Here is a 12,593-nt window from a genome sequence, read left to right as displayed (position 1 = left end):
TCACATCTCATATCATCGAAGTTACCTTTCGTTAAGTTCAGGACCCTAGTCTCTGAATTAACTGTGTCACTCTCCATCTTAATAAAGAATTCTACCATATTATGGTCACTCTTCCCCAAGGGACCTTGCACAACAAGATTGCTAATTAGTCCTTTCTCATTACACATTACCCAGTCGAGGATGGCCAGCCCTCTAGTTGGTTCCTCAACATATTGGTCTCAAAAACCATCCCTAATACACTCCAGGATATCCTCCTCCACTGTATTGCTACCAGTTTAGTTAGCCCAATCTATATGTCGATTAAACTCATCCATGACAATTGCTGTACCTTTATTGCACACATCCCTAATTTCTTGTTTGATGCTGTCCCCAACCTCACTACTACTGTTTGGTGGTCTTACACAACTCCCACTAGTGTTTTTTTCCCTTTGGTATTCAGCAGCTCCACCCATACTGATTCCACATCATCCAAGCTAATGTCCTTCCTTACTATTGCATTAATTTTGTCTTTAACCAGCAATGCTACCCCACCTCCTTTTCCTTTCTGTCTATCCTCCCTGAATGTTGAATATCCCTGAATGTTGAGTTCCAACCTTGGTCACCCTGGAGCCATGTCTCCGTGATGTCAATTATATCATATTCGTTAATTGCTGCCTGCGCAATTAATTTGTCCACCTTATTATGAATACTCCTTGCATTGAGGCACAGAGACTTCAGGCTTCTCTTTTTAACAAACTTTGCCCCTTTAGAATTTTTTCATATGGCCCTTTTTGATTTTTACCTTGGGTTTCTCTGCACTACACTTTAACATTTCTTTTTTCTATCTTTTGCTTCTGCCCCCTTCTACTTCCCTCTGTCTCCCTGCATCCTCCCATCCTCCTGCCATAGTAGTTTAACCCCTCCCCAACAGCACTAGCAAACACTCCCCCTAGGACATTGGTTCCAGTCCTGCCCAGGTGCAGACCGTTCGGTTTGTACTGGTCCCACCTCCCCCAGAACCGGTTCCAATGTCCTAGGAATTTGAATCCCTCCCTTCTGCACCACTCCTCAAGCCACCTATTCATCTTACCTATCCTCTCATTCTTATTCTGACTAGCACGTGGCACTGGTAGCAATCCTGAGATTATTACCTTTGTAGTCCTACTTTTTAATTTAACTCCTAGCTCCCTAATTTCAGCTTGTAGGACCTCATCCCATTTTTTACCTATATCGTTAGCACCTAAATGCACCACGACAACTGGCTGTTCGCCCTACCCCTCCAAAATTTCCTGCAGCCGCTCCGAGACATCCTTGACCCTTGCACCAGGGAGGCAACATACCATCATGGAATCTCGATTGCAGCCGCAGAAATGCCTATCAATTCCCCTTTTAATAGCATCCCCTTCCATTATAGCTCTCCCACTCTTTTTCCTGCCCTCCTGTGCAGCAGAGCCACCCATGGTGCCATGAACTTGGCAGCTGTTTGTTGCCCTCCCTTGATGAGTCATCCCCCCAACTGGACCCAAAATGTGATCTGTTTTGGAGGGGGATGGCTGCGGGGGACCCCTGCACTACCTTCCTTCCACTGCTCTTCCTGTTGGTCAACTCACTAAACATGCTATTCACGACATCCTCAGCATCGCAGATGCTCCAGAGTAAATCCACCCGCAGCTCCAGTGCCATAATGTGGTCTGTCAGGAGCTGCAACAGGATACACTTCCCGCACATGTTGTCGTCAGGGACACTGGAAGCGTCCCTGAGTTCCCACATAGCACAGGAGGAACATGACAAGTGTCCGTGCTCTCCTGCCATGACTTAACCCTTAGATTAACCTAATTTGGCAACAATGATAAAGGTTACCGACTGATAACGAAATAAAAAGATGAAATGCTCACCAATCCACCAGCCAATCACTTACTTGCTTGTCTGTGGCATCACCTTTCGATTTCATTCTACTTCTTTGTTTACCTTCTGCCCTGCATCAGCTGGCTCCTGACTGCCGCTACTCGAACTCCCGCTTGAGCCTTTTATAGGCCTCTCCGACTCCTTGAACTCCCGCTCCCGACTGTCACTGCTGGAACTCCCGCTCGGGCCATTTATAGGTGTCTCTGACTCCCCGAACTCCCGCTCCTGACTGCCGCTGCTCAAACTCCCACTCGGGCCTTTTATAGGCCTCTCCGACTCCCCGAACACCCACTCCTGACTTCCGCTGCTCGAACTCCCGCTCGGGCCTTTCATAGGCCTCTCCGATTCCCCAAGCTCCCGCTCCCGACTGCAGCTGCTCGAACTCCCGCTCGGGCCCTTTATAGGCTTCCCCAACTCCCGCTCCCGACTGACGCTGCTCGAACGCCCGCTCGGCCTTTCCTAGGCCTCTCCGACTCCCCGAATTCCCGCTCCCGACTGTTGCTGCTCACACTCCCGCTTGGGCCTTTTATAGGCCTCTCCGACACCCCGAACTCCCGCTCCTGACTGCCGCTGCTGGAACTCCCGCTTAGGCCTGTTATAGGCCTCTCCGACTCCCCGAACTCCCACTCCCGACTGCTGCTGCTCGAACTCCCGCTCGGGCCTTTTATAGGCCTCTCCGACTCCCCAAACACCCGGCCCCAATTGCCGCCACTCGAGCTCCCGCTCGGGCCCTTTATAGGCCTCCCCAACTCCCTGAACTCCCGGTCCCGACCACCGCTGCCCGAACTCCCGCTCGGACCCTTTATAGGCCTCTCCGGCTCCCGAACTCCTGCTCCCGACTGCCACCAGGAAGTTCTCAGATGAGGCAAATGCCTCCCTGCTACAGGAGGTCGAGTTAGCTGGAGTGATTTGACACAGGGAGGGCATGGGAAGCCCACCCCAATGTTCTACCAGAAGTTATGGACCGAGATAGCAGAGGTGGACCAACAAGGCGCGTGAGGGCAACCAATGCCGCAAATGATGGAACGAACTTGTGGGATCCGCAAGAGTAAGTATTACATTGATTTATATGTGCTTATGTAATTATTTCATTTGATTTGTAATAGTCAAGAGTGACTATCAGCAGACGTGAGGTCTTGCACTTTTACCGGGAATGATTTACTCAAAGCCTGCGGTCACGGTGTACGTCTTTAGGTAAAGAATGATCATTATCATAATAATCATGATTACATCTGTCATTTATGTGTTGTATCAGTCTCTGTGACAATACCTGGCAATGATATCATGCAATTATCTCATGCCATGTCGTCCTGTCATCTTTTACAGAAGAAGTTAGCAACAATGAGGTCTGTGCAGAGGTGAACGGATGGCGGGCCACCAGTCCCCAGCGACATCACTGACATGGAGGAGCGAGTGCTCGCACTCGTGAGGAAGCAGCCACGGACGCATCTGCAGACCCTGAAGTGATGCCACGTGAGTAAAGCTTACACCATTGCGTGATGTAAAGTCAATAGATGCCACACCCACTCATATCCGAACAATCATATATGATAGATGATTTCTAAAATTGTTCTAGAAATAATGCTGGCCTGATGAAAATCATCGCAATGCACAATGTGTTGATGGTAATGAAATGTGATGTCTGTGATGATTTTGAGAACGGTGGTGCGTTTGTTGTGCATATGCTGTGTGTAGCACTGGACTCACCTTGTCATCCGAGCACCCCCTTCTCCTCTAATAACCTCATTTGTGTTTTGTAGCTCAGTCAGCAGCGCGGCCCCAGGCAAGACCACAGAGGCCAGCAGGTGGGGGCGTGGGGCAGGAGTCGGCGGACAATCCTACTACATCTGGTGCTGAGGAGCTCCAATTCTCGCCCGTCAATCCGCTGGGTCAGTTCCACACGGCTGAGAGCGCAGACTTCAAAGAACCTGCATCGCCATGCTCCAGAAGCCATTCCACCCCAAGGCCATCTAGTGGTCCTCTGGTCATTCCCATCTCCACTCCAGAGGTACCGGTCCCAAGCACCTCGCCACAGGGCACCCCATTTGTCCCCAGGATGGCGCCGACCCCGCAGAGGCCTCATGGACGCGGCAGGTCTGGTCCACGAGCACGACATGAGAGTGGAGAGATGGTACAATTGTCCAGGAGGACTGTAGACATTAGTGACCAGCTCATCAAAGCATTGGGGGGCATATCCCAACAGCTAGCCAACATGACCGAGTACATTCCACGCATGGCGGAGGCCCTGGATGTGATAGCCAGGAGCACTGCTGCCACAGGCCTCCCAGTGGTCCCTGAGTGCGGCACTCCACCCCTAGGTACCGCACCACCACTGCGAACGACAGATGAGAGCAAGGACCAAGATCCTGCTTCAGCATTAGAGAATGTTGTCCCCTCGGCTCCCCCTGCTCCCGTCACCATCCAAAGCCCGCATCTGCCTTCATTCTCCCCAATGAGGCACTGCCTGAGGAGCTCCTCAGCCGGCACCGTGGAGCGAGGAGGAGAAGGGGTAGAGGTGGGGAGAATAAGGAGAGGGGGGAAGGAAAGTGAGGTGCATGTGCGCAGCTGATGGCTGTGTTATATCTCCATCTGGGTGTATGCAATTTGTTGCAATGTTTGAGGGCTGGGACCACGCTCCTGATTTGCCTTTGTATTCTGTGTTGCTGGACATGTTGAACAGGTGATTTATGTCAATAGTGGTAAAAGTGTGGTTGTGGGCAGGGTTATTGGCTGTGATACTTATGATTTCAGCCCAATGCTGGTATGAAATTTTTGTTATTGAACATAACCTTGTTGCGCATTGTCTCTGATCGCTGGAACATTACACAATGGGGATTCCTTACCATGAAAGGGTTAAATACAACTTAACATCAATTAACGTAAACTTTAACTGGCACCAAGTGGGTGGGCACCATTGATGTCTGAGCTGCACACACACAGCAGTGTGTAAGCGTTGTCACTCACATCAGCGCTCTTTCGGGCAAATCTTTTCGATATCAGTTCCTCACTTAAGAATGCAATTTAACAAATGCCAGCTACGCCACTGGCGTTCGTTCCAGTTAGTTCCACTTTTTGTGGCCAATTATTTGGGTGAGCGATATTGTGGGCGATATGTGTGCGAGGTGGTAAAATTGACGCTGGGCGATCTCATGGCTGCTAGTTTGAGTAAATATGCTCTTTACGACAAAAAACAGTGGGCGGGCGTTAATATTGAATCTGTGCAGGAAGTAACACTGGGCGATATTATGGCCGTTGATTTCACCCATTCTGCTGATTCCACCCAAAAAAAGTGGGCGGTCAGTAGTATTTTTTCCCGGCATTAAGCACATGGGGAAAGTAACGCTCAGCGATAAGTTTCCTAAAAATGCCCGTCAGTTTCCGTTTTGTGCCAAAATGGGTGGTATATGGGCGTTATACGTCATTTCAGTGGTAAAATGAGCATTAAGTGGGCGTTAAGCATGCAAAAAAAGTGGAGGTTCTAGCCCAGAGAATGCTGGAAATCTCAGCAGGTCAGGCAGCAACTGTGGAAAGCAAAACAAAGTTAACTTTTCGGGTCGACGACCCTTCGTCAGAACTGCCAAATGTTCAAAAAGAGCTCATTCTTAAGCACTAAAAGGGAGAGGGGAAGAAAGAACAAAAGGGAAGGTCTGTGATAGGGTGGAAGGCAGGAGAGATTAGAGAAAAAAGGAATGATGGGCCGAATTGAAATGGTGATGACAGATGTCAGAAAAAGATTAATCTGGACAGGGTGTAAATGGTAGAGTAATGACCAGTTGCCATTAGAGACAAAGAAAAAAAAAGAGAAGAGGAAACAAAACATAAGATCGTGGTGGGGGGCAGGGGGAGGGGGGGTGGGGGGTGGAAGGGGCCAGAGGTTATGCTCTGAAATTGTTGAACTCAATATTGAGTCCAGAAGGCTGTAAAGTGCCTATACGAAAGATGAGATGCTGTTCCTCGAGCTTGCGTTAAGCTGGAACAGTGGAGGAGTCCAAGGGTGGAGTTATCAGAGTGGGAGTGGAGTAGAGATTTAAAGTGACAGGCGACCGGAAGCTCAGGGTCACACTTACAGACTGAGCGGAGGTGTTCAGCAAAGTGGTCACCCAATCTACACTTGGTCTACCAAATGTAGAAGAGACCACATCGTGCGCAGCGAATACAGTATACTAAATTGAAAGAAGTACAAGTAAATCGCTGCTTCACCTGTAAGGAATGTTTGGGGCCCTGGATAGTGGGAAGGGAGGAGATAAAAGGGCAGGTGTTGCATCTCCTGTGTTGCATCTCCTGCTTCTTACCAGCCTCCAAGTTAAAATTCCAGCCGATTAGTATTCTAACTCAACAACAAGAGCAACTTACATTGATTTGCAGTTTTTTAATGTCGATAAATGTCCCAAGGTGCTTCATAGGGGTGTAAGGAGAACAATGGATGTCAAGCCAAAGAAGGCAGTATTAGGAGGGGTGGCACAAGCTTGGTTAAAGCTGTGATTAGAAAAGTTTGATATGCATTATTCATTTGAGGCACTGTGTGAAGCTCTCCGTATGGAACCTAAGAACATTAGGAACAGGAATGGCCCATTCAGCCCCACAGGCCTCGCTGCCATTCAATTAGATCATGGCTGATCTGCACCTCAACCTCACTTTCCTGCCTTTGCTCCATATCATTTGATACCCTTACCTAACAAAATCTAGAGGGGGAGGTATTCAGCTGCTTAGCACCTCCCGTTCGCGCCAGGGTTAGGGGTGGGGGGGTTGGGGGATGCTAGTGGGCCGCTAAAGTGTTAGTGACCAGCCGTGGCAAATTCAGCCATGCCCGCGAACTTCAGTGCAGTTTAGCACTGGCGCTAACACTTACCGCCTGGGTCTCTAGGGCTTTGCAGATCATGATGTCTTAAAGTGCGCAATGCCCCATTACCGGCCCGGATTTGAAATTGCCTCCCGCTGTATTGCCAGGAGTGAACAATAGCAGGAAGAGGAGGCGTTGTCAACTTGGGAGCACTAATTAAAGGGAATGGTTTTCAGGTAGGCCAACCTGTATTCTTTTGCACCAGTCTGGTGCCTGCTGAAAGTTTTCGAAGTTACACGGCTACAAGATGTTCAAACCCTGCACTTTGCGAGAGTATTTGGGGCTGTCCTGGCTGTTGCACAGGTCGCTTTGTAAAGCAGAGCTGCCGGCAAGTAGGTTGTGCACCGCCATTGACCCTTCCCCATAAGTGAGAGTAGCAGTGTCGGATGCCCTTAGCAATGCACTCCATATTGTTCAGCGCTCTACCACTACTGTCCCGCTCTCACACTTTAGCACCCTAAGAGAAGTGGTGCTTTCACGACCGAGATAGTTAGGGCCAGTTGACCCAGCATCCACAGCCTTTAGAGAGAGCTCCATATTTCTACTATTTGAGTGACAGTCCTTTTTGATTTTGCTTCTGAAAGGCCCAGCTCTTATTTTATGATGTCCTTGTGGTCTTGATTTCCCCCACCAGAGGAAATAGTTTCTCGCTATCTATCCTATCAAATCCTTTTAACATTTTAAACGCCTCAATCAGTTCACCTCTTTATTTCCTATATTCAGAGCAATATGCTTTTAAGGTATGGTGCCTATCGATGCTTCTTCTTCTCTTCTTCTTAGGCAGTCCCCCGGAGTCGAGGATGTCTTGCTTCCACACTAATATGTGTTCTAAGGTGACTGATGAGACCAATGCGGAATTTACAGTCTCTGTCAGAGGTGGGGCAGGTGGTGGTTGCAGGGATGGGTGGGTGGAGTGCTTGATTTGCTGCACACTCCTTCCGCTGTTTGTACTTGGCTTCCGCGTGCTCCTGATGAAGACACTCAGTGTTCGGTGCCTACGCAACTGCTTCTCCTCCACTTTGAGCGGTCTTGGGCCAGGGCTTCCCAAGAGTCGGTGGGGATGTTGCACTTTTTCAAGAAGGATTTGAGGGTGCCCTGGAAGGGCTTTTTCTGCCCACCTATGGCTCACATGCCGTCTCGGAGCTCCGAGTAGACCGCTTGTTTTGGGAGTCTTGTATCGGGCATGCGGATGATGTGGCCTACCCATCGGAGCTGATAGAGCGCGGTTAATGCTTTGATGCTGGGGATGTTGGCCTGAGTGAGAACACTATCGTTGGTGTGCCAATCCTGCCAATGGATTTGCAGGATCATGCAGAGGCAGCGTTGGTGGTACTTTTCCAGTGCTTTGAGGTGCCTGCTGTACATCGTCCATGTCTCTGAAGCATAGAAGGGCGGGTATCACTACTGCTCTGTAGACCATGAGCTTGGTGCCGTGTTTGAGATCCTGGTCTTCAAACACTCTCTAACTCAGGCGACCAAAGGCTGCACTGGCACACTGAAGGCAGTGTTGGACTTCATCAGCGATGTCTGATCTACCCCACTGAGAGCTAAGAACGGAGAAGTGCTCATCAAAGACAGGGAGGCAGTCAATGCCCACTGGAAGGAGCACTTTGAAGATCTCCTGGTCTTTGACGTTAGTGGCCTTGACTCCATCCCACAGCATGCTATCCACCACCACCTCAGCAGAACTCCAGCCCAGCATGAGATTGAAAAGGCCATCTGACAACTGAAGAGCAACAAGGCCTCAGGAGCAGATGGAATCCCTGTCAAAGTACGAAAGCATTGGGTTGATGTATTCTTGGCGTGAATCCATGACCTCATGGGCGAGAGTTTCCATGTTTTTGCATGCTTAACGTCCACTTAACATCTATTTTACTGCTGAAATGACATATAATGCCCATGTATTGCCCATTTAGCCACAAAATGGAAACTGACAGGCATTTTTCAGAAACTTATCGGCAAACGTTACTTTCCCCATGTGCGTAACGCGGGGAAAAAATAATACCGCCCGCCCACTTTTTGGAGGTGGTGTCATCAATATGGGCGAAATCAATGGCCATAATATCGGCCAGCGTTACTTTCCACACGGAATTAACGCCGAGATTCAATAAAACAGAGAGACAGACTGTTATCTGAATGGTGACAAATTAGGAAAAGGGGAGGTGCAACAAAACCTGGGCATCATGGTACATCAGTCATTTAAGGTTGGCATGCAGGTACAGCAGGCGGTTAAGAAAGCAAATAGCATGTTGGCCTTCATAGCGAGGGGATTTGAGTACAAGGGCAGGGAGGTGTTACTACAGTTGTACAGGGCCTTGGTGAGGCTACATCTGGAATATTGTGTGCAGTTTTGGTCTCCTAACTTGAGGAAGGACATTCTTGCTATTGAGGGAGTGCAGCGAAGATTCACCAGACTGATTCCCGGGATGGCGGGACTGACATATCAAGAAAGACTAGATCAACTGGGCTTGTATTCACTGGAGTTCAGAAGAATGAAAGGGGATCTCATAGAAACGTTTAAAATTCTGATGGGTTTCGACAGGTTAGATGAAGGAAGAATGTTCCCAATGTTGGGGAAGTCCAGAACCAGGCGTCACAGTCTAAGGATAAGGGGTAAGCCATTTAGGACCGAGATGAGGAGAAACTTCTTCACCCAGAGAGTGGTGAATCTGTGGAATTCTCTATCACAGGAAGTTATTGAGGCCAATTCACTAAATATATTCAAAAAGGAGTGAGATATAGTCCTTACTACTGGGGGGGTCAAGGGGTATGGCGAGAAAGCAGGAATGGGGTACTGAAGTTGCATGTTCAGCCATGAACTCATTGAATGGCGGTGCAGGCTCGAAGAACCGAATGGCCTACTCCTGCACCTATTTTTAATGTTTCTCTCATGAAGCAGGTGGAGAATGGTGACAAATTTTTGAGGGCAGCCGAATTTGAGAAGGACAGTCCATAATCGCTCACGGTTGACATAGTCGCAGGCCTTTGTGAGGTCAAAAAAGGCCATAGGTTGATGCTGATCCCTACATTTTTCTTGGATTTGGCAAGCAGTGAAGATCATGTCCATTGTGCCCCTTAGTGGGCGGAATCCACTTTGCGACTCTGCGAGGAGTTTCTCAGGCACTGAGAGAAGACAGTTGAGGAGGATTCTTTCGATGACTTTCCCTGTGGCAGACAGCAGGGAAACTCCTCTGTAATTTCTGCAATCGGATTGTCACCTTTCTTGAAGATGGTCACGATTACGGCATCTCTGAAATCTCCTGGCATGCTCTCCTCCTTCCAAATAAGAGAGATGGGGCTAGGTTTTACTTTTGCGCATATCGCCCAAAAATGGGCATTATTTCCGGCGTGGGCAGTAAAAATGGGTTTTCAGATCGGCGGCTTCTCACCCATTCTCAAAGCACCTAGTCTCCATTTTTTAAATTAGGAGTTACCATGAGCGATATGAAATGGGCGGTAGCGTTAAATCTCGCTGCACTTCTGCCGTAAAGTGTCGCCGTCCTTAGCAACGGCATGGCAACGCTCGATTTACCGCGATTCAGGCGGTCAAGGATCATCGTGACATGCGCAAAAGAGAGAGAGAGAGTGAGAGCTCAAAGCGACTGAAGGCATGTGTGGGTGTGGTGTGACTGCTTTGGGAGGAAGGAGGGAGAGTTTCGAGCTACACAGCAAATAGATAAACAAAAATTAGCTGTTCCCAGCCACATATTTGCCCGAATTTGACCTATAATGGAGGGAGAAGAGGAGGCGACACAGCATGCTATGGAGACTGATGTTGGAGAGAGCAGTAAGGTGGGAGAGGAGCATATTGGAGGGTGCAAAAGAGTGAGGAGGCTCTCGGACAGGGTAAATGCCTCCCTCCTGCAGGAGGTTCAGTTACGCTGGGGTAATTTGACACAGGGAGGGTGTGGGGAGCCCATCCCAAAGGCCTACCAGAAGATATGGACCGAGATAGCTGAGGTGGTCTCGTCGGCGACCAACAAGGTGCGTGAGGGCAACCAATGCCGTAAACGATAGAATGACCTTGTGGGATCTGCAAGAGTAAGTATTACATTGATTTACATGTACTTATGCATTTATATAATTTGATTTGTAACAGTCATGAGTGACTATCAGCAGATGTGAGGTCTTGCACTTTTACCGGGAATGTTTTACTCAAAGCCTGCGGTCATGGTGCACATCTTTAGGTAAAGAATGATAATTATCAAACTAATTATGATTACATCTGTCGGTTATATGTTATATCAGTCTCTGTGATAGTACCTAATAATGATATCACGCAATGATCTCATGCCATGTCATCATGTCACCTTTTACAGGAGAAGCTATCGACGAAGAGGTTCGTGCAGAGGCAAATGGGTAGGGGGCCACCAGTCCTCAGCGACATCACTGAGATGGAGGAATGGGTGGTCGCACTTGTGGGGAAGCACGCCCAGACAGCCACGGAAACATCTGCAGATCCTGAAGTGATGCCACATGAATAAAGTATCCACCATTGCGATGTCAATAGATGCCACATGCACTCATATCCGAACAATCATATATGATAGATGATTTGTAAAATTGTCCGAGAAATAATGCTGGCCTAATGAAAATCATTGCAATGCAAATGTGTTGATGGTCATGAAATGTGATATCTGTGATCATTTCCATAGCGGTAGTGCTTTTATCGTGCATATATTGTGTGTAGCGCTGGACTCAACTTGTGACCCTAGCACCCTCTTCTTCTCTAATAACCTCATTTGTGTTTTGCAGCTCAGCCAGCAGCACCACCCCAGGCAAGACCACAAAGGCCAGAAGGTGGGGACATGGGGCCCGACTCCCCAGACATCCTACATCTGATGCTGAGGAGCTCCAATTCTCGCCCGTCAATCCGCGAGACCTGTTCTCTACGGATGAGAGCGCGGACTTCGAGGAAATTGCATCGCCACACTCCAGAAGCCATTCCACCCCAAGGCCATCTCGTGGTCCTCCAGTCATTCCCGCCTCCACTCTGGAGCCACAGGCCCAAGCACCTTGCACCTTGCCACAGGCCAACCCATTTGTCCCCAGGACAGTGTCAACCCCGCGGAGGCCGCATGGATGCAGCAGGTCTGTTCCACGAGCACCACATGAGAGCTAAGAGATGGTACAGTTGTCTAGGAGGACTGTAGACATTGGTGGCCAGCTCATCAAAGCATTGGGGGGGGACATATCCCAACAGCTGGTCACCATGACTGAGTACATTCCGCTGATGGCGGGATGCCCTGGATGCGATAGCCAGGAACACTGCTGCCACAGGCCTCCCAGTGGTCCCAGAGCGCGACACTCCACCCCTAGGTTCCGCACCACCACTGCGAACGACAGATGAGAGCAAGGACCAAGATCCTGCTTCTGCATCAGAGAATGTTGCTCCCTCGGCACACCCCGCTCCCGCACCCGTGCAACCACCGCCTCTGCCTTCATTCCCCAATGAGGCACCACCTGAGGAGCTCCTCGGCCAGGCACCGTGGAGGGGAAGGGGAGGGGGGAAGGAAAGTGAGATGCATGTCCACAGGTGATAGCTGTGTTATATCTCCATCTGCGTATATGCAATTTGTTATAATGTATGGGGGGAGGGGCTTTGCATTTGTATTCTGTGTTCCTGGACATGTTGAACATTTGATTGATGTCAATGGTGGAAAAGGTGGGGTGTGGGTGGGGGTTGGATGTTTTTGCCTGTGATACATATGATTTCGGACCAATGTTGGTATAAAAATGTTTTTATTGAACGTAACCTTGTTGCGCATTGTCTCCGATAGCTGGAACGTTACACACTGGTGATTCCTTAACATGAAAGGGTTAAATAAAACTTAACTTCAAACAACGTAAACATTAACTGACACCAAGG

This window comes from Pristiophorus japonicus, chromosome 1 (genome assembly GCF_044704955.1).
Source record: "Pristiophorus japonicus isolate sPriJap1 chromosome 1, sPriJap1.hap1, whole genome shotgun sequence".
NCBI classification, from domain to species: Eukaryota; Metazoa; Chordata; class Chondrichthyes; family Pristiophoridae; genus Pristiophorus; species Pristiophorus japonicus.
The sequence above is the reverse complement of the archived record's forward strand: the minus strand, read 5'-3'. Positions refer to the sequence as shown.